The sequence below is a fragment of the Malaya genurostris genome, chromosome 2 (genome assembly GCF_030247185.1).
Source record: "Malaya genurostris strain Urasoe2022 chromosome 2, Malgen_1.1, whole genome shotgun sequence".
Classification (NCBI taxonomy): domain Eukaryota; kingdom Metazoa; phylum Arthropoda; class Insecta; order Diptera; family Culicidae; genus Malaya; species Malaya genurostris.
The window spans coordinates 89,555,144-89,579,470 of record NC_080571.1 but is presented as its reverse complement, the minus strand read 5'-3'; the positions used below and the strand labels follow the sequence as shown (position 1 = coordinate 89,579,470).

Here is a 24,327-nt window from a genome sequence, read left to right as displayed (position 1 = left end):
CTGGGCGCTGCGTATATATCGTTGTACATTAGAAACAGTGATAAATATATATAGTGATAAAAAGATTGGTTTCATTGGACAGTGTAGTGAGAGACTAAAAACAAAGTGCTTTTTCCTCAAAGAGGTTTTTTGCACTTTATTGAACTGGAATATTCACCGGTTGCCTAGGACCGGGCCTTGTCGGCCGATCACCCTTCGAGAGCTAAAGCTAAGTATTTTTTTTCTTTTCCCTGTTGTTCAGTACCATTAGATTTTTATTGCCCCCTAATATTTACCCGCACGGACACATTTTCGTGCCATGACAAAAGGCACTGAATTGCCTGACCTTCCCCTAGATGATCAAATGGATGCTTCTGATGGCAATAAATCTCGCATTAGAAGCTATCCCGATGGGCTTGCACTCCCGGCCGGACCGTATGCGGTTTACATCCGGACCAAAGCCAACGGTAAAAAATTGAACCTTCTAAGACTTTCTAATGACCTGTCCTCGCGATACAATACTGTACAAAAAATTGAGAAAGTACGCCCGGACAAGCTTAGGGTCTTGTTAGCCAGTGCAAAACAGGCTAATGAGATCGTTCGAAGTGAGCATTTCACGCGGGAGTATCGCGTATACGTACCAGCTCGCGAAGTCGAGATAGACGGCGTGATCACCGATCCGAGTCTGACTTGCGAGGACGTTCTTAAGCATGGGGCAGGCGGTTTTAAAAACCCCCTACTCAAGAACGTTAAGATACTGGACTGCAAGCAATTGCGTTCAGTATCGACCGCTGAGGATGGGACTAAGTCCTATATCCCATCAGACTCGTATCGGGTGACTTTCGCTGGCTCGGCTTTGCCTAATTACGTCCTCCTGGACCGAGTCCGTTTACCTGTTCGTCTTTTTGTGCCGCGGGTCATGAACTGCACCAATTGCAAACAATTGGGACATACAGCATCCCATTGTTGCAATAAATCCCGGTGTATAAAGTGTGGAGGGAGTCATGCGGATAACTCCTGCAGTGGAGACAATGAAAAGTGTCTCTACTGTAAGGAGGGGCCGCATGACCTCTCTGATTGTCCCGTGTACAAATTGCGTAAGGATAAAATGAAGCGTTCACTCAAGCAACATTCCAAACGCTCTTTTGCAGAAATGTTGAAATGTGCTACGCCACCTACCGAAAATCCTTACGCTTACTTGTCAACTGACGAGAGCGAATATGATGACCCCCTCGAAGGTACATCTTCGGCTGTCCCTCATAGCTCATCAATTAGAAAGAGAAGAAATAAATCTTCTCAAAAGCTCCCTAGTAAGGGTTCGAAGATGTCCTCTGATGGGTTCCGAAAAATTACAACAACTGGTAGTGATGGCAAAAAACCAGAGAAAAAAGCTCCAGGCCTTGGAAAATTAAATTCCGAGCAAGAATTTCCATCACTTCCTGGGACTTCAAAACCCCCGAAAGTCCCTAAAGATCAGTCAGAAAATTTACCAAATACTGGGTTTGTTAAATTCTCTGATATTGTGGACTGGATCATGTCTACTTTCAATATTTCTGAACCTCTTAAAAGCCTGATAATGGCTTTTATTCCTACAGTTAAAACATTCTTGAAGCAGTTGACTGCAAAATGGCCCCTTCTTTCAGCGATCGTATCCTTCGATGGCTAAGACACCCACCGAGGTCACGGATACAATTACTGTTATACAGTGGAATTGTAGAAGTATCATCCCAAAAATAGATCCTTTCAAATTTCTAGTAAATAATCTGAAATGTGACGCATTTGCATTGTGCGAAACTTGGCTAACTTCTGAAATACCCTTAAACTTCCACGATTTTAACATTATTCGTCTGGATCGAGATGATTCCTATGGAGGAGTACTATTGGGGATCAAAAAGTGCTATTCTTTCTATCGCATTAACCTCCCCTCGATACCAGGTATTGAAGTTGTCGCATGTCATGTTACAATCAAAGGCAAGGACCTTTGCATTGCTTCCATCTACATTCCTCCAAGAGCCTCGGTTGGGCATCGGCGGCTCAATGATATCATAGAGCTTCTTCCCGCACCGACGTTGGTTTTAGGAGACTTTAACTCACACGGTACGGGATGGGGCTGTCTTCACGACGATAACAGATCAACTATGATCCATGATATCTGCGACAACTTCAATATGACAATCTTGAATACGGGGGAAATGACACGAATTCCTGCACCACCAGCAAGACCAAGTGCGCTGGACTTATCCCTTTGCTCGACATCGCTACGGTTGGGTTGCACGTGGAAGGTAATCCCTGATCCCCACGGTAGCGATCATCTGCCTATCGTAATTTCAATCGCCACCGGATTAAGACCATCGGAAACAATCAATGTTTCGTATGACCTCACACGAAACATTGATTGGAAATGCTACGCAAATTTGATATCTGAGAATCTAGAAACAACACAAGAACTTCCTCCGGAGGAAGAGTACACGTTTTTGGCTGGCTTGATTCTCGACACCGCGACTCAAGCTCAGACGAAACGTGTACCCGGCGCGAAAACTAACATCCGTCCCCCCAACCCGTGGTGGGACGAAGAGTGCTCAGAATTAAACGCGGAGAGAACTTCATCATTTGTCGAGTTTAGGAAAAACGGAACACCTGATAATTTCAGAAACTACGCGGCATTAGACGCTAAAATGAAAAGCTTGATTAAAGCGAAGAAAAGCGGTTATTGGCGTCGATTCGTAGACGGATTATCGAGAGAAACATCAATGAGCACTCTTTGGAACACAGCCCGACGAATGCGCAACAAAAACACCACAAACGAAAGCGAGGAATATTCTAACCGCTGGATATTCGATTTCGCTAAAAAAGTATGTCCTGACTCTGTTCCGGAACAGACAATCATGCGCGTCGCTTCATCAAACAGAAACGAAACACCTTTTTCGATGGTCGAGTTCTCACTTGCGCTTTTATCATGTAACAATAAATCTCCGGGGTTAGACAAAATCAAATTCAACTTGTTGAAAAATTTGCCTGACTCTGCCAAAAGGCGCTTATTGAATTTATTCAATAGGCTTCTTGAGGATAATATTGTCCCACATGACTGGAGACAAGTAAGAGTTATCGCCATTCAAAAACCAGGGAAACCAGCCTCCGATCACAATTCGTATCGGCCGATTGCTATGCTTTCCTGTATCCGGAAATTGTTCGAAAAAATGATTCTGTTTCGTCTAGACAATTGGGTCGAGACTAATGGCTTACTTTCAGATACACAATTCGGCTTCCGCAGGGGCAAAGGAACGAACGATTGTCTTGCGTTGCTCTCAACCGAAATTCAAATGGCATTTGCTCGTAAAGAACAAATGGCGTCAGTTTTCCTAGACATCAAGGGGGCTTTTGATTCAGTTTCCATAAACATCCTATCTGAGAAGTTGCATCAGCATGGTCTTTCACCAATTTTGAATAACTTTTTGTATAATCTGTTGTCCGAGAAATACATGTATTTCGCGCATGGTGAATTGTCGACAATACGATTCAGCTATATGGGTCTTCCTCAGGGCTCATGCTTAAGCCCCCTTTTATACAACTTTTACGTGAACAACATTGATGAATGTATCAACACATCTTGCACGCTAAGACAACTTGCCGACGACAGCGTTGTGTCCATTATAGGACCCAAAGCTGCCGATCTCCAAGGACCATTGCAAGATACCCTCGACAACTTGTCGACATGGGCTCTTCAAATGGGTATCGAGTTCTCTACGGAGAAAACTGAGCTGGTTGTATTTTCAAGGAAGCGAGAACCAGCACAATTACAGCTTCAACTAGGGGGTGAAACCATAGCTCAGGTCTTCACATTTAAATATCTCGGGGTCTGGTTCGACTCCAAAGGCACCTGGGGATGTCACATTAGGTATCTGAAACAAAAATGCCAACAGAGAATCAATTTTCTTCGTACAATAACCGGATCATGGTGGGGTGCCCACCCAGGAGACCTGATCAGGTTATACCAAACAACGATATTGTCCGTGATGGAATACGGATGCTTTTGCTTCCGATCCGCGGCGAACACTCATTTCATCGAGCTGGAAAGAATTCAGTATCGTTGTTTGCGTATTGCCTTAGGTTGCATGCAGTCGACTCATACGATGAGTCTCGAAGTGCTCGCGGGCGTCTTACCGTTGAAAAACCGATTCTGGGATCTCTCATATCGATTGCTAATCCGATGCGACATCTTGAATCCGATGGTGATTGAAAACTTCGAAAGGCTTGTCGAGCTCAATTCTCAGACCCGTTTTATGTCCTTGTATTTTGATTACATGGCTCAGAATATTAATCCTTCTTCGTTTGTTTCCAATCGTGCTCATTTCTTGGATACTTCTGATTCTACTGTGTTTTTCGACACATCCATGAGAGAAGAAATTCGTGGAATCCCGGATCACGTGCGCCCTCAAGTGGCCCCAAATATTTTTTATAATAAATTTAGAACAGTCAACTGTGAAAAGGTGTTTTACACTGACGGTTCAAACATCAACAGGTCCACAGGCTTCGGCATCTTCAATCAAAACATCACCGCTTCTCACAAACTCAATGATCCGGCTTCAGTTTACGTCGCAGAATTAGCTGCTATTCAGTACACCCTTGAGATCATTGAAACCTTGCCCAAAGACCATTACTTCATTGTCACGGACAGTCTAAGCTCAATAGAAGCTCTCCGGGCAATGAAGCCAGGAAAGTATCCCCCATATTTCCTGGGGAAAATACGGGAACACTTGCGAACTTTATCTGAACGGTCTTATTTAATATCGTTAGTCTGGGTCCCTTCGCATTGTTCCATTCCGGGCAATGAAAAGGCAGACTCATTGGCTAAGGTGGGCGCATTAGAAGGTGATATTTATGAAAGACCAATCTGCTTCAATGAATTTTTCAGTATCTCTCGTCAGAAAACTCTCGAAAGTTGGCAAACTTCATGGAGCAATGGCGAACTGGGACGATGGCTACATTCCATTATCCCTAGGGTATCGACGAAACCTTGGTTCAGGGGGATGAACGTGAGTCGCGATTTCATTCGTGTTATGTCGCGGCTCATGTCAAATCACTACACCTTCAACGCACATCTCCGGCGTGTTGGGCTTGCGGAGAGCGGTCTCTGCACCTGTGGCGACGGTTATCAGGACATCGAGCATGTCGTGTGGTCGTGCGTAGAGTATCGTGACGCCAGGTCGAAGCTACTGGAATCCCTTAGGGCCCGAGGTAGACCGCCTGAGGTTCCGGTTCGGGATGTGTTGGCGAGTCGGGATAGTTTATATATGCTTCTCATATACCAGTACCTTAAACACATTGATATACAAGTGTAATGTGTTATCCATCGCTCAGAAAGTATAAACTCCACCTACAGGTTCGACACTAACATCCGCCCGATTCTCTCGATCCCCGTCCCTGTCCACCATCTTCATTGGAACTAACAAGATCTTTTTTTGTCACTAACTTTTTCGTTACCCCTTCCCTGTCTCTTCACCATCTCGATGGCAACTAATTAGATCTTTATCGTTTTCAAACATTTTGTTCCCACATCCCCTTTTTACCCCGTTTCCACAATATTTACTTTTTTTTTCATTCTCTTCCGTAACATCACCATCATCGTCCACGGAAGGCCGCCCCAGTCGAAAACCAGCATGCGGGCCACCCGCCGGGCCTTCGTAGCCTGGGGGTGTTTCCCGCGGACCCACACGGACCGAAGGATGCGGCCAACATGGATCTTCGCCAACGGCATATGGAAGACCCTCATGCGATATTCAATTCACCGGCCACTACCGATAGCTTCTCGAGAATCCGCTACCGCTACATTACATAATGATACTTTTCTAGTTTTAAGTTAGTCGTAATTAAGATTAGTAAATACCCTTGGCATCTTAGAGCTTAAGCAGTGTGCCTTAAAATTATACTATAATATTGAATAAAAAAAAATGTATTGATCTTCATGCTGTTCATAATTCGAATTATTTGGTGTCTTCAAGTTGTTGTATGTTAAGTACTGGAGTGTGCCTATAAATTTATCCTGATTTCTGCAATACAGTGAAGTTTGTTTAGTTTCTCTCACATGAACGCAGGTTTCAGAAACGATGGGAAGCAAATTGAAATACAATACCTTTGGCGAATTATAAAAACTACAAGACTACTACTAGTCTTAATGTGTGATAAATGTAATTCACTTTATTTAATCATCTAACATATCTTGTGCGAAAATCCGAGTTGCTTGCAAACCAAATTGGCGGAATTGTTGAATCCACTATCCACTATCAACTATCCTCAGCGCAATACAAATAATCAGAGAACATTTGTCGACAACCAAAAAACTGAATCGAAAAGAAATCTCTAGCCGGAGGGTCGAGAAAATGTTAAAAATTTGGACCAAATGTTTCAAATGGATCGGACCAAAAGCAAATCGTCTACACGTTAAACTGTCCAAGTCCGCACAGAAAGAATTCGTATGGCAAGCCGTCTGTTCCTAAGCCTCGAGGAGTGACATTAACATCGCAACTGGGACAATCGATCAGGAAATTTATGTGCAGGAATGCATGTAAAGATGTATTTAGCTTTTCCTCAAGCAATAAAATTGTTCCCTTTTTGCTTTGGTAGGATTTCACATCTTGCCATTACTGAAAAAGGTCATGGAGTGGTAGGCCGCGAACAACGTCCAGATGGTGCCTGAGTCCTTCACTACCCACCAAAGCTCCACACAATTATTCGACCAGTTTTAGATCATTACACCTTTCAGACCTTACGCTGTAATCAACAAGCTGTTTTGTTATGCAAGATGTGTGGATACATCAGTCAATATCGTTAACATACAAATTGTATACAAAAGGGGCTTGAACATGAACATTGAAGGAAAGAAATGATGTTAAATCTTGAAATCTTTTAGATCTGTTACTAAGATAATAATTTGAGCAAAAAACCCTGTTTTAATCCACCTAGTGGTGAAATGATGCCTTTCTCATATCAATCATACTATCGTATATAATACTGTGCTATTCTTCAAAATAATTTTCTTCGATTCTTGAAAAAATAACCGAAATCGGTTTGTTTGACTGTCTACTGATAAAAACTATCAATTGGAAAAAAATTGAGGTCGATTTAGACATTTTTTTTCAGGTTTTTCCCCATTTTCAGTGATGGTATACAATTTTTAACCAACTTTACCAAATAATATCAGGACCTCAAGACCTTTCATTTGAATCTAAGTTTGTGAAAATCGGTTCAGCCATCTCCGAGAAAAGCTAGTGAAAAAAAAACGTTACCTACACACATACGCACATACACACACACAGACATTTTGCGTACTCGACGAACTGAGTCGAATGGTATATGACACTCGGCCCTCCGGGCCTCGGTTCAAAAGTCGGGTTTCACAGTGATTGGATAACCTTTCTATATGAGAAATGCAAAAACGGTTCAAAGTAGGCGAAAGACGGTGTTGATGTAGATTTTTTAAATTTTGTTCTGTCTAACCCAGGAGCCTAATTGTTACATGACAAAAAATTGTTTCGGTGTTTAGTTCATATGAGTGAGTATATGCTTTCTTGATGGAATTGAATAACCTGAGATTTGATATTACTCGCTCTCTTTCGTAATGTTTCCGCAGGTCAGCTTTTCGACCATATCCCAAAAAAAATAATGTCTCTCCTTAATCATTTTAATTAGGAATGATTAACTTTTTGCCACCGGAAATCACACTTCTTTATGTAAAAAACCATCGTTAAAATACTGTTGTATCTTCTTTTTAATTTCGTAAAAGAAACTTGAAAATCGATTGTTTCAGGTATTTTTAAACTTTTTGTCCGTTTTGCCATTTCAATTTGACCTAAAGTACAATAAGTATCTCTTATTATCAGTTACAATATATCACAAAACAGGAACAATCACAAATATATTTTAGGAGATAGTTGATTTCCATTTTCAAAATTAAATTAAAACACAACTGTTATTTTTAAACTGTATTTCGGGAACGGTACTATTTAGATAAATTTTGAATTGCATCTTATTTGTTTAAAAATTGATAACTTATAAAAAAAACTTTTTTTAATCCCTCTAATAGTGCAATAATGTAATTCTCTTGTTATTCCAACAATCTCATATATTTGTTTCGTGTGAACAATTTCTGACACAAGTTTGGCCTGATTTCCTGCTCAAACTCATTCAGATTGTTTCCGTTAGTTCGGAAAGGCGTAGCTCAACGCCTACGTCGCATATTCGACAACGTTCTCGAAACCAAAAGTATCTGCAATAATATAATTGAACTTGAATATTGGTTTCTTTATGAAAAAAGTGCGGATAAAAAACATGTCATTTATGCCTTTATGTCAACGGAACCGGAAGTGACAGCCCATTGATCTTAGAACTTGGTTTACAATCCGATAGTAGCTTTCAAATGAAATCAAGCTAGTTGAAATCGGTTCAGCCATCTCCCAGAAAATTGAGCGTATAGAATGAATTTTTTGGAACGTGCACGCACACACACAGACATTTCCCGAACTCGTTGAGCTGAGTCGAATAGTATATAACACTAGTGGTCTCTGGAAGTCCGTTAAAAAGTAGGTTTCTCCACAAATTATATATTCTTTCTATGGAGAAAGACCAAACATAGCAACAATTTTTAAAAATAGATTCAATTCTAAAAGACAACTTTTCTGTTATTTTTTTTTATTTTGAGTCAGAGTGCAATAATCTTTTTCTATTATAAGCTAAAACATTTGAAAAATTGAAAAAAAAACATTTTTTAAGAAAATTGATTTTCAAGTTTTATTTTTGAAAAAAAAAAATTTTTATACAGTGTATACTTTCTCTATAAATCCTCAATAGTCACCTAAAACATTGCCGAAGACACCGAATCAATAGGACCAATCGTTTTGAGATATATATTTTGAAAATTTCCAAGAAATGTTGGGCCTCTCAAAAGTAAGGCTAGAGTCAAAATTGTGAACTGATGATGCCAGTTGTCCTGCTTGGTTATCAAGAATTCTTATGAAAAATTTGAGTCAAGAACTCAAGAGAAATTACTCTGTGAGCCTTGCAGAAGCAGAAGTGGTTGACAAAGCATATTCTTGCCCTCATTAAAGTTCGCAGTGAGCCTGTAAAGTTTTGGCAAAAACTAACAAGTTGTCATTACAGTTGAGAATTGCTACAATGTTATCGAGAAAACGGAGTGAATATATTTGAAAAATACATCAAACCGTCAAACTGTTTACATTTCTGACCGATCGAACAATGTTTTCAAATGAACAAAATTCAAACAGAAGACAAAGAAAAGTGGAAAAGTAGCTCAGGAAGCGACAGAGATGAAGAGATGATGAAACAATAAGTGATTATTCAGAAATAAAATTTTAATTTTACAAGTAACATAATTCTACAAACGATACAATTCAACTACTTTACTTTTCAAATGCCGCCATATTCCACTCGTACATCATTTTACAGGCTCCGAATGTAATTTACACTCGGCTACCAAGTGCCGCTGTATGGATTTATATGTAACAATTATTCATCAAGCAGATATGGGCTGCTGTGGTTCAGTCGATTAACTGACGTTCCTCGGTTCAAAGCGCGATGTTGCTTATCGATATTTGTTTTTTCATTCGATTTCAAGCCATGTAATTTTCAAATCACATAATTTCACATGCTCTCGATTATAAATTTGTGTGAAATACGACACTCCATTTATGTGCATCTTATAAGTTGTAAAATCACAATATTTTTACGAACTGTGTAGGTTAACCAACAAAGTGATATTTGAAGAAAAGTTCAAGGGTTCATCACCAAATCGACAACCCTCTCAGGTATGAATGGAACTTTGTGGACGTTTAGACTTTATCACAAAAAACCATTGTCGAAAAATGACAAATTGTATAAAAATGTGTTATACTTGTGATTTGAACATTGTTTTTTTACCGCGCAATTTCTTTGGAGATGGCTGAGCTGATTTTAATAAACTTAGGTTCGTTTGAAAGCTACTATTGAACTGTGGATCGAGTTCAAAGATCAAATGGCTGGCGCTTCCGGTTCCGGAGATATAATGGTACAAGGTAACGTAAACGACAAAACTTATTGTTTTGACCGCTTAATTTTCTCAGAGTTGGCTTAGCCTTTTTTAACAAGTCTAGGTTCATTTGTAAGCTTCTATTGATTTATGGACTAAATTCTAAGATCAAATGACTCTCACTTCTGGTTCCGAACATATAATAGTATAAGTGACGTAAATGAATAACCGCACATTCATCGGTTGAATTTTCTCGTTGATGTCTCAACAAATTTCGATAAACAAAGGCTTATTTGAAGGCTCACAATGTCATTCAAATTTGGAAGGGTAATGGCGAACATTTCCGTTTCGAGAGATGCAATGTTATAAAGACTGTCCCACAAAGTACGGACGCACTTTGATTTCGCTGTAAATAATTCCCAAGTGTTAGATATTCAAATTCAAATTCGTTATACTGATAATATTAGACTACAACAACAGAATATTATTCTCAACATTTGCTACTTAGCCATTGTAGACTAGCTGGCGCACCTTCTTGAAGTTTTGACACTTTTTTCCAATCTTTTTCGAACTGTTGAATGGTTTCGGCTGCCGATACATGTTTCTTAAGATGTGCCTTCGTTAATGCCAAAAATTCCTCAATTGGTCGAAATTGTGGGCGATTTGGTGGATTCATATCTTTTGGGACGAAAGTGACATTTTTGGTAGTATACCATTCTACCTACTGATTTCGAGTAGTGGCAAGAAGCAAGATCTGGCCAGAAGACGACAGGATCCTTGTGGCTTCGAATCATGGGTAGAAGTCGTTTTTGAAAACATTCCTTGATGTATATTTCGCTGTTCATTGAAGCAGTGGTGATGAAGGGTTTCGAAATCTTACCGCAGCTACAAATTGCTTACCAGACCATAGCTTTCTTACCAAATTTTTCGACTTCAATCGATGTCTCGGACTGGTTTAACACTTGCCCTTCTCGCACCGTATAATATTGTGGTCCCGGCAAGGATTTGTAATCGAGTTTCACGTAGGTTTCGTTGTCCATGATTATGCAGTTCAAATTTCCAGCAAGAATCGTATTGTACAGCTTTCGAACCCTCGGCCTGATCGATGCTTCTTGTTTCGGACTACGTTTTGGTTGTTTCTGCTTCTTATAGGTTCGAAGATTCAAACGTTCTATAGCACGAAGAACATTTGACTTCGAAGTGCCCGCTTTCATGGCCACATCCCGAACTGAAACCTCTTTTTGCTCGAACGCCTTCAGTATATGTTTATCCAACTGAGGGTTAGCAGGACCTTTTTTTCGACCCGTTTTCGGTTTATCCTTAAAGGTGTTATCCTCACCGAACTTCCTGATTGCATTTCGCACAACTTTTTCACTTACTCCTTCCATTTTGCTATCTTTCTCAGTGACAGTCCGCGTTCTGTGCACCATTTGTACACAATTTTTCGACGTTGTTCTGCTGAAAGTCCACGCATTTCGAAACAAACTGATGAAAACGAATAAACAACTGCACAAGTGGTTAAAGAAGAGTGTAAACAACAGTACGCAGCTATAAAAATTGACAGATTCTGAACCATTGCGAAATGGCAGCGGTTTTTGGTTGCGTCCATACTTTTTGGGACAGTCTTTATGTGACGTAACTAACAAATCACGTAACTAACAAACCAGTGTTTGGATATAGAAGAATCGATTTCGAAAGACTTAGACTCGTTTGAAAGCTGCTATTAGGTTATTTGATGAGCTCACAATACTAATGATCGAGAACGAAATCTTACAAATAGGTGGAGTAACAAAGGTTTTTTTGTAGTTGAACTTCAAATTTTTAAGATCGATTTTTTTCAGTGAAGGATTCGAAAGCCAAATTTCTTCCAGTTTAGAACAAAAATTAAACTGATTTTTCGAAAATCACTAGTAGAAAGTAGTTGATGTAAACGATGAGGAGGTTTCATGCCTGCTGGAGTGAGAGATTGTGATTTTTCAGCTCCGTGGGGCTTTTTCCTGCTACGAAACAAATAAATAAACAAATGAAAATGTCATTTTAGGACAAACCCTACATGTTTAGAAAGTTTCTTTCAAATCTGAGGTAGTGCTGCCAACTGACTACGTACGGGTAATTTCTGGTGGACTCGACGGATTGTGCAGTGTGCTGAAAGGTTTCCTCAATTTTTACCGGCTGCAACTGATGATTTTTTGTTTGCTTTTTTCCTTGGATTTAAATTGACAATCAAACCGTAGCCATGATCGGTACAAGTTTTCTTCACTCGATACTGTGAAAAATATTCAAATCTGAAAAATAAAATCATAAATTGAAGTTTTGTGGTGTTTTGTGAGAAAAGAAAATCCAGTTAAATTCACAATTTTAATCCATTACTTTTTTATCCCTTTATGCGCTACTCTGGCCGAGGGTACAGGGCTCCACATTTTCCATCCTGGACGAACTAGGCTGTGGAGCCAAATGAACACTAGTAACGAAGGAGGAAACCCTCCTGCGTGTAACCCAAGCGACATATTTCTTTACGGTAACCAATTTTCCAACTAAAGATACGAGTATCTCCTATTGCAATTTCGCCAGAGAATTTGCCACTTGGGCAGGAAATATGCTCGGATTGTTTCTACCTTTGTCGATGTATTTTTTTTGTATTTGAATGTAGCATTAGTGAGAAACTGAGCGCAAGTAACGAATGTCAGAGAAAGTTCCAAGCGTTCTACAACGCAATTTAAGAGAGATTTACATTTAACAAAGAGGACATGATTCCATTCCACTTTCTGAGCCAAAGAACAGGAGAAACAGAAATATAGAGTTAATACACATTGCAATCTATGTACACATACACACGTATGTGTGCATCATCAATCATGGCAAATTTGTTTAGCACGTTTCATTTCTTCCACAGATCAATGGCAGTATCCATTCTGTCGTAATCACTTCAATGTACTGAAAACTATGAGCAGTTTGATGGTTTGTACCGATAATTGATGAAGCAAAAGTCACCATCTTGGACATTGACGCGACCTCAAATATCGTTTGTAATGAATATCGATATACCGGAAGGCACAATATTGGATATTGAAATGACGTTTGAACATACTTTTATGATTTATTTTTTATATTATTTCCAACAATTCACATAACATAAAAATTGTTACCTTAAAAATCTGAAATAACATCAACTTATTTTACGTAATACATTCAAAATTACGTAAATTTTTCCCCCGATTATTACGTAAATGGAGGTTTGGATGTAAAATTCGATTTTTTTTTCAGATGTGAATAATTTTCACTGTTTGACAACCCTATGTACTTTGAAAGGTTAAGAATTTAACAATTTTATACCTCTATTGACCCGTATTTTGATTCAATTATTGCTTTACTTTTTTCAGAAATTGAGAATTTTCGTTGGTTGACTGCCCTATTAACCTTGGGTGATAGGTTCAAGTAAATTTCTTTAATTATTGACTTTACTTTTCATTGAAACAAAACTAAATTTATATTTTTGACCGGTTGACTACTCTATGCACTTTAAAAGTACATGACCTCTATAGCCTTGCCTTTTCAATCAGTTGTTGTTCTAAATTTTTTCAAAAATTGGAAATTTTCGCTGGTTGACAACCGTATGGATCTAGTAAATGTTTAAATATTGTGATTTTCGATCAATGTTCACTTCCTTTTCCATTCAATTCATGTCTTAAATTTTTTTTTTAAATTTTGAATTTTCGTTGATTGACAATCCTAACCCGCGATATTTCATTGACACTGACGTTCTCCTTTTGGAATAATCCGACGCCCACTCAGATTTTTTTTTGGAGAACATGCCGATCAATTTTCATACGAATAGAAATGCTTTTCTAATTACTTTAAAATGTTTTATTATAAAGTCGTTTGTTGAAAATTATTGATTTTATAATTGATTTAAATATTTTAGGAGAAGAATTTTAATAACATATTTTTTGAAATTCGAAGGGGTTTTGAACTGGCAATAATGGTATGAAATTCGACCATTTCATGGGACAGTATCGAGATGAAAACAGTCACTAATGATGCCGTTTTGAATTCCTTCATGAAAGTGGAATTCGCTCCGAAAAGAAAATGCAGCCTATTCTATTGATGACTACCATTCTTTCGTTACATTTATCGCCCAATACGAGTAAGACTCTCGACACTAAGGAGTGTATCGAAAAGTAGTTAGCAACATTGACTATTGAATAAAAAAGCGAAATATTTTGACATCAGTTTTCGATATATTGTGAAAAAATTACATTTTTATGCATTTCACTGATTATATTGAAGAAAATCCTAGTTTCTGTGAAACGCTCGCACTTTGGACTTGACATTCTTCATTAAATTCTGCACAGTTACTTTTGTGACTTTCCTGGTGGTTTGTTTTTAACTCCTGCCTGTTTTGGGACACTGTACCTTTTTTCCGAAAGTGCCGCTTGACAATTGCCCAATACCTTTCAATTGGCCGAAGATCCGGGCAGTTCGTTGGGTTGATGTCCTTTTCCACGAATTGTACATTATTTTTTGACAACCACTGTAGAACGGAGTTGGCGTAGTGGGCTGAAGTCAAATCCTGCCAAAAGAGAGGAGGAGCCTTATGCTTTCTGTACAGTGGCAGCATTCTCTTCTTCAAACATTCTTCCTCGTACACCTTGGCGTTAATTGTGCCCTTCGTGAAGAAAATCGAGGTACAAATTGCTTGCCAGACCAACACCTTCTGCCCAATCTTTCCCATCGCCACCGTGGTGTCAGCGTCGTCCAGGTCCTGGTACACCGATTTCGTATGATATTGCGGTCCGGTCAGCGCTCGAGAGTATTCCTTGGCGTAGGTTTCGTCGTCGATCACGATGCATCCGTCTTTATTCTGTAGAATCCGGTTATACAGTTTTCGCGCTCTTGTTTTGGCCTGAACTTGCTGTACCAAGGACTTTTTCAGCACCTTCTGTTTCTTGTACGTTTTCAGGGAGTTCCGAACTTTAATCCGTTGAATCATCGCGATGCTGGTGTTGAACTGCTTGGCCAAATCCCGCGTCAACGCCGATTGGTTTTTCCTGATGTACTCAACCACTTTTAAGTCCCCGCCGGGCTGGCTGGGACCCGTTTCCTACCGGATCGGGGCAAATCCTTCATGGAAAGGGTCTTACCGAACTTCTCGATAATATTTTTGATACTGGTGTGGTGCAATTTCATCCGTTTTGAAATTTCGTTGTACGTGACATGGCTTTCTGAGCACCAAGTGTGCAGAATTTTCTTTCGCGTTTCCGGATCAATTCGACTCATCATTGAAACGATAAACCGTACCGAAATCAATCGATTGCGCAGCTGTTATTGACATGTAAACAAACATGTCACCGTAAAACACACTGCAAGAAAATAAGCCATTTCAGAGTAATAACTGTTTGAATGTTGCTAACTACTTATCGATACACTCCTTACATTCATGTAGCGCTCGCTCATGACTGTCACATGCGACTTTTATTCTTGTGGTTCGCGCGACATTCAGGTGTGATTGCCCGGATAGGAGACAACGTAAAAGATTTCATCCACACGACATTCATAAAAAACATAAACAGTCTTAGGAATCAAATTAGGAATTTCATTTTAAACTGTCGCGTGATGGAATCGTTTCCAGCACTATTTACAAGTATCACAATGTGTGAATTATGAAGTGAATTCGATGACGTTTTCGACATAACCTAAATTTGGCAATTCGTTATCGAAACGAAAGGCACTGTATAAAAAAAACCTTTTTCAACTCAAACTCTTTAGGTAATTTAGGTTACTAGTTTTCCTAATAAATGCAACCCAAATTCCGAGAATGGAAATACAAATTCATTCATAGGTAGCGTGCGGTGGCATGCTCCACTTTCATTGCAAGAAAGTCAGCACCGGGGACGCGTTTGCTTTCTTCCGTTTTGTTTTTCAAAGGTTCCGCTGAAAAACGTGCGGTTTTGTTTGATGGAGGTTCAAAAGATGCGACGTGAAGATTAAAACTACCACCCAGTGCTTGAGATATACATTATCTGCTTTTTTTTGCTCCGAAATTACCGTCTTACTGTTGGTGTGAGCACATCAGCTCACGAACTTTTATTGAAATATATCCAGATAATTTACAGTTTCCTGTCCCGGAAAACACCTTCCTAATAGTTCGGCTATTATCTCTGTTTGTACAGGCCGATGTGATTGCCGACTTGGAAGTGCAATTACTGATGATTTCTTCACGTGACAGTAACGAGCAGTAACGAAACAAGATCTAATGTGGAGTAACAATTACTCACGCAGTCTGGCTACCCATGATCTCATGAAATCGGACGATGAGAACTGATCTAATTGCCACATCCGTTCAAAGCGAAAAAAATCTCATTAGTTTTTGATTTGAGCAACGGAACATGGTATTTATTTTCATATTACCAGATTAATCTTCTATCGCCTGAGTCGTGAAGTGCAGAATGAAATTTATATCATCACCACGGGCTGCGGGTGGTCGGTCACTTCAACTAAGCCAACCTAAGTAGGACGTTTATCACGCTCTCATCTTCAGGTAGAACTAAAACAACGTCTGGAAAAACGTAATGCCTAATTGCATAGTAGTCCGGTGTTAGTTTCCTCCGTTCAACTTTTTCACAACGTTTACTTTTGTTGTGACAGTTTTTGCAACCGGTCATTAGCGTTTCGAGATAATCTCGACTCACGAATTGTGATAGTCATTCTATCAGTGTTGTCAGTTATTTCGGTTCAGTTCTTCGAACCAATCGTATTTATCCAAGTGACATTTCAGATGACTAGAACGGTACACCATACTTTCACTGGGACTCATTGCAATATGCAGTTAGCCAGAGAGCAAATGTCTCAACTTCTTTCGAAAAGGCTAAAGGAAATGGCAAAACAACAATAGCAACAACAGCAAAAAAAAGAAACATTCGTAACCGTTAGTAAATAAAAGCACATTAACGGTGAATCATCGCCGGCCCCCTGTCCATACCGAACCTTGGCCATTCTCAGTACGGTCGAGGTGCTCCCGGAAAATGCATTCTTGTTTTGCACCGATACATTGCAGTGTTGAGGTTGGTTGGCCAGTTGGATGAATTATTGTACAATCTTGTACTGGCAACTTCCGTGTGAATTTTCCACTGTCCGTTAATCCGACATGTAAGGCCTTTTTTATGTCTTTCCCTTTGAAGCTAGCGTACCGGGCGCCATGCCTTCCTGCGATGCGCGTCCGGTCGGAAAAAAGGGTAAGATTGATGGCGTGCAAATCATCGCGAAAACAAAACGAAGTGAAAATAAAAATATTGCACCCGATGTGGAGCCGTGAGTTGTTGTGAGCCGAGTGGCGCCAGGTGCGACGGTGCACGGAAGTGCAAGGGCCCGAGAGGAAACGATAATAAATGCATTACCGAGAGTCCGATGAAACTCGACTGCCATTTGTTCTGCTTTCTAATTGGTGTTGCTGTTTCTTGATTCTTTCCTTCCGGTTCACAAGACTTCGTACACTGACAATAATTCATCCGATGGAACTGCATCTGGGAGCTCGGTTTGGTGTCTGGCAAAGTCTGTGCAACATTTTTTCACGGCAACATGGGATACAAGAAGAGAAATGCATTGCATTTTATTTCAGTGCGGGGGAAATCGCAAAAATAATCTCAAATATTAGCACAAAGCTGAGAACTGAACATATTTTTGTAAGTAACTAATATGAAAATTCTATTTATAAAGGAAATAAATCATTTGATGAATGTGTAACGATCGGTGTCCACATAACACATTCTTCATTCTTGCACATTGTAGGCTAGGAGAAATAAGACTTATCTATATGATTTAGTTCGAAACTAACGGAAAACCAGATTTGCGATCATCTAATTGTAAACATTTAAACTAGTTTTTTCACTTGCAGCAGTGGCTTTCTCACAAAACTAAATAAAGTGGCTTTTCAACAAAATTAAATAAAGTAATTTTTTTAAAGAAATGTACGAAGAAGTAAACAATCTTACATCTAACAGTATTTTCACCACTGCACGGTCTCAATCCACTGTTCTGTTCTAAGCAACAAAAGCCGAAAGAAGAAGTACATGTCGGTCGGATAATCTACCAAATGTGGCAGCTAATAATGCGAATTTTTTTTCAGAAGATGCATCTGAAAATAAGAATTAGTTTACCGTTGAAACTATTGCGTATGTTTTTTTGCTGTAACATTACGTTCCAAAAACTATATCTGTTTTTTCAGTTGCAAGTTAGTGCCATATAGATTTAACTGAAGTGAACATGTCGAAATTCTTGCCATCGATTTCTAGTTGAAGCTTATGGGGAACATGCTCTATCGGTCGTTACTTGTGAACGTTGGTTAAAACGATTTGAAAGTCATATCAGTATGAAAATCAAAAAACGTACAGATTTTCCCAACCAATTTGAAGATATCGAATATCAAGGATTGTTCAACAAAGACAATACTCAAACTAAAATACAAATAACGAAGAGGTTTAACGTTAGTCGCCAGGCCAGTTCGAATCACCTACACGTTATGGGAAAGATTCAAAAGGTGGAGAAATGGAGTCCTCATGAGTAGAATGATCGCCGGAAGAAAACCGAAAAATTGTGAGAAAAGTTTTGCTTTCTTGGCATGAAACAAGCAGTTTTCTGCCCCTGATTGTGATGGAAGCATGGCCGGTGAAACATGTTATGCCCAGGTGGGTAATTTTTCGTGCCGGGGGAACGACGCACTATTTTGAATTTTTGAAATGATATTTATCCCTTAAAAGTGTAAGATCGGTTTTTATAATGTTTTGTTTCGATAGAACTTTACATAAAATACGTAAATTTGAAGTTTGAAGCGTTTTCGGAATTTTGTTTCGAAACAAAATTGCGTATTTATGGGGTAAATACGACATAAAACTATTGTGGAGTTGTTTGAGCTGCTGACGTAGGACTACCCAGCTAGTTTCAAAATCATTGCCAATATTTATTTTGAATACTAAGACAGCAGTCTTTTCTATTTCTTGTAAACTTATTTGTGACTGAGAATTTTTAAAAATATGAGAATTTTGGTTATCCTGACCGTTCAGTTTGTTGGGCTTGATGATGAAAGGTGCTGAACTCGTTCATCCAGTACTCCATGATCGAGATCATCCTGCATTTTCTTGAACAGCCGATTTTAGATCAAAATGTGTCTCGCGAGAATTGAACGGCACACCAAACTAATCCACAAACAGTTCAACTGCTGATGTCCATAACACATTGTTCAAAAAGTCCCGAGACTGACCCAGACATGTAATGTCAAACTAATTTCATTTTTCGAAGGTACCAACCTCCAGATGACATACGTCAAATTTTCTCGTCAATCGCACAACAAACATTAATCCTACCGACATATAAGTGACATTACTTATTCATTTTTGGAAACAAAAATGGAGATTACAAACTCCGTGTGTTGATAAAACATTGCTTTTTAAAAGGAGAAACCCGCGCAAGGATTAATAAATGTTACCCGGATCCGTTAAAAACAAAGATTTGTGGTATTCTGATTTTAAACGTGTCCAAATGAATTCTTCCGGAAAAAACAGCCAGTTTTGAACATTAGATAGATGAACGCCAAATCAAAGTTCATGAGATTAGATGAGCTAAGATTAATAGACTTTCGCGAAAATCTGGGCATGATCATCTTGTTCTAATGGATGTCTCGTTCGTTCACGACCAAGTCTATAGTCAATATAGACAGTATTTTTTTCGATTAGAGATTGTGAAGAACTCATTGTGTATGAGAAAGCTGCCGCAAGCAGAAAATAACAACTTCTGATAACTACTTTCCGGCAAACCCAAGACTCGAGTGATTTGCATTGATGTGATGCTTAAGCTAGACTCCTGTGGTTGAAGGTTGCTAGAGAGATTTTTGCTTACTCGAATAACCCTTGTCACATCTAACCTTTCTGTTGTATATCTTCACATCCTTGCTCTACCTTGGGTACAAGCGATCGATAATTTTAATTTAGTTATTATTCCTAGTATCAATGAAAATATCCTTGATCTAATAAATAATAACAATATTACTATTGTTTTTCGTTCGAGTATTCAGGTGGGTAATTACCCACCTTTGGAATTTTGCAGGTGGGTAGTTCTACCCGCCATACCAATCTCTTTCACCGGCCCTGGATGGAAGATAAGAAATGGAGTTGTTTCAAGGCTCCCAAGCTCAGAAATTCATGGTTCTACCCTTGCGTTGATCAAAATTGGATCTTGAACTACGAGTCTATTAATCCAGGGGAAACTGTAAATAGCAATCACTACTAACAGCAAATGATGTAATTGAAGCAAGCGTTGTATGAAAAACTACCAGAATGCACCACAAGACATGATAGCGAAAGTGGTTAAGACATTATTTCCAAACTCAGTTGGAAACTTTTGCCCAACTCGAAATACTCCCCAGATTTGACCCTGTCCGACTATCGATTGATTTCATTGATGTCTCACGCACTTTCTGAGCAGCACTGGGCTAGGTATGATGATGTGGAAAATTGGCTTCACGATGAACAGTTCTTTCGACGTGGTATTCGTGAGTCAATGGAAAATGGAAGAAATACATAGTATTTGAAGGCAACTACTTTGAATAAGGTGTCTTGAACCTTTTACTTTAACATGTAGAGGGTGATTTTTAGGAGATATAAGATTTGATTTTCAAGATAACACAAAAAAATTGAGAAAATTGATGAAATATTTATTGGAATCGATAGATCGATCAATATAATTTAATGTTTGAAGAAGATTTATGCAAACGTTGGCCGCGGCTCTTCTTTAGATAGCCCATGAGCAAGGTCCAATTTATGCACACTCTCTCCACACCAAACAGCAACTTTTTTAGGATGCACTTGTAGTCTCTACTACTACTACTACTCTTTTAATGCTGGTCTTTACTCCAGTAGCGGCAGTTTTTCTTGTTGACATATCCATTCAACCATTCTTCGGCGCTGAACGCAATATTTAGGTCTTCCTCCAATTTTGCCAGTGCTCATTCATGATTAAATTATAGACCAAACGACGATTCATAAATAAATTATAGACCAAACTGAACAAGTCTGACAATTACACAAAACACGCGTGATCTGTAAAAAAAAGTGTTGCCGAATTACTTTTCAAGTTCATTCAACAAATCTCGCAATATTGATTGACACAGGTGGTAGGAAATGCAAATATGATTTTATTTCAATGAATTACTTGCAATCGAATGATACATATTTTGTTGTGCTTGTGGAAATTATTGTATCATTGTTTACAGAAATGTAAACTATATTTTGTTGTTGGCATTTGTGGTGACCACGATCCAATCACAAATCGAACGAGTAATTCGAAATTATAATGTGGCAATGTTCCTATGCTATTTGCGTGATTGACAATGTTTTCTATTTGAAAAATTCAGCTATCGAAAATTGAAAAATGTTCATTCTTTATTAGCAAGCTTTACTTGCTCGCAACAGAATATTAACACTCCTGAATACCTGTATCTCTAATATTTCATCAACGCGTGAAATGCTTGTTGGAAAAATTCAAACAGCTTCCCGGAATGTCTTTTTATGCTGCCATGCAACGGAACGGCGTAAAGGAGCATTCTATTACGAAGAAAAAGGCCAAGTTTAAAAAAATAGGTTTGGCAGGCAATATGTAGCTGTGGTCGAACAAGATAAAGCTGTATCACTACCGGAACGGTAAACATTCCTGATTTGGAATTTTGTCACGACGCCAAAGATGTTTTGAAATGGTATAAAGTAAATGGAGTCCATGTTGTACCGAAAGCTGCGACCTATCGAGCAGTATTGGGCTCTCGTGAAGAGAGAACTCCCTTAATATAACCTACAAACTACAATTATACAAAAAATAACGAAAATCTCGAACAAATCGATTGCACAGAAGTCTGTACAGGTCCTAACGGCTGCAGTGCACTCAAAAGTTCGTAGTTTCTTCATGCAGCCTTATTAAGTAACTGTAATTAGTTTCAAGATGACTAATAATGTTAAATCAAATTAATAAACTCTGCATCTTGGATTGAACTAACAACAAATTTGGACGATATATTTTTTCTAAAATAATTCTTTGAGAATTCGAGATGTCCCGGAAACGATCGTTAAGTTTCTCAAGGCATTAACGAACAGTACTGAATGCAAGTCGGTTTAATGTAAATTTTGGTTGTGTTAAGAATTTTTGTTTAAATATGAATACACACACATTGAAGAGCGGAATTTCGAATTAAATCTATGTCTCTCGTGCAAGACAAACATTCCATAAAACAATATTTGATTTATTATTTTTTTTTGAGAAAAATTTGGAAATCTCTAACTGGAAGTGTTCTGAAAATCTGTATGAGAAAACATAACATAACGAAAAGAAAAAGTTAATTGAACTTTAATCTCAGGAATCTAATAGACAATTTTTCTTCATCTGACTTTCGTAATGTCATAGTTGAAAACATTGTGACGTTTGCGTACTGAATCCTCTTTTCCTTTTTCAGCATTTACAGAAAATCAGGATAACGAAAAGAAAACGTAGTCCTACGTCAAAACTTGCCGGATTTCCCTGAGCGAATGTTTCTATCTGTTTTTCGTACAGTACTTTTCCGATCGACGGTCGCTGCGGAACGCTGTCTGAATAGAATAATTTCAAAAATTAACAGTAGCAAAAATGACAATATAAGTATCGACTTCACATGCTCCAATTCGGAGAGAACTTTGCACACCTCTTTAGTATGGCAAACCATTTGTTGTACACGGAGAGAACCATTCGACTCTAGTTTAGTTTTTGGTATTAACGAATGTATTTTTGAATGCACTTTCTTGAAATCGTTGTAACTCGGAAACTATTTGTTTTCACAAGTATATGGAGTGAAAAACATTCGTAGGAAATCAATTAGTTATTTTAAAAAAATACAGGGTGCGCCATTTAGACAGGACCTATTGAAATGTGGTATTGACAACTCTGCCAGATTCCGAAACCCTAGTCTTTGCCATTTCAGTTATAGACTGATTAACGAAAAAACTCGGGCTGAAATTGTTACGATGTAAATTGATGATGTGTTTATTGTAAACAAAATGGGAGACATTTGGTGCCTTCTAGCAAGACAATTCGTATTGGAACTGTTTGAAGAGTAAGGTGTATGCCAGCTAATCGAAAGAATTGAAGAACTAAAAGATAATATAATAGCGAAAATTTCTGTAACTACGTCCGAAATATTGTTATACACAAATTAAAATACCCGAAAAATGTCCGCTTTCTGTGTGCCTTATTGAGGCGGTCTTTTGATCGATATTGTATTCTGAGTGAATTGTTAGTAAATGTCATTGTACACCCTAAATAAATCTTGTTCATTTTCCGAAATTGGCTGAAAAATGGTAGTGTTATAGGATTTTTAAATGGGTCCTGTCTAGCTGCTATTGTATAATTGATTGAGTTTGATGGGCGAATGATGGAAGCTTCATTTTTTGAATAAATAATCGTAGAAGTGACGTATCCAATAGACAACATTTTTTCATCCACTCCATGAGATGACTAAATCACTTTGCCGAAAATCTTAAACTCAATTTAAAAACATTATTGGGTCAGTGATCAAGTTGGAAAGGTTCATGGTGAGCACTTTCCATTCCGGAGACGTTACGGAGACGAAGACGGAACCAACAAGTCGCACTTTTCTTTGATCGCGCAATTTTCTCAGACACTACTATACCGATTTGGACAAACTTGGGCTCATTAAAAACGCTATGATATGTTCCTGATAACTATAAAATGGTTTTTGGTGGACACTTTCTGCTTCATAAAAAACCACAAAAGTGTTGTACACGGCAATGTGCATGTCTCTATATCCGAACAATTTTCTGGATGGTGACCCAACCGATTTTGACCAAATTGTGCTTGTTCGGTAGCTAAATCGTGGTTACCGATAAAACGTAGATGGACACTTCTGATTCCAGAGATATCATTGCATGAGAGGCAGAACCGACAAATAACGAAATCAAATCCATCCTGAAGATGAATTTCACTCTCAATTGAAGGTTGCGCATCCCTCCGAGACTGACCGACGACCGGCAGGCAGATTAGCGATCATCAACGAACTAACCTCAATTCTCCTAGCCTACAGCAAATTGCCAACAATTGCCGTGTAAATTACGGCAAACTTCGTTTGCAGCTCTCACGGACACGTATTCCACCTTGTGGTCAAAAAGAAATTATCGGCAAACCCCTTTTACCCCTTTGTCTGATTGCCGGTGGCCATACCGAGCCCGGTATGACCGTAAAAACTTGCTCGCCATATCTTCATGTAAGTGACCGTGAAAATGGTGTTCGTTTGCTACATTACTGCC

The 24,327-nt window shown here is 38.7% G+C and overlaps 1 protein-coding gene across 6 annotated transcripts in view; it reads right to left on the bottom strand.

Moving 5' to 3' along the window:
- The window catches only part of LOC131432014 (extracellular serine/threonine protein CG31145), a 224,093-nt gene that overhangs the window by 65,580 nt on the left and 134,186 nt on the right, over window positions 1-24,327 (bottom strand). The window lies entirely within an intron of this gene.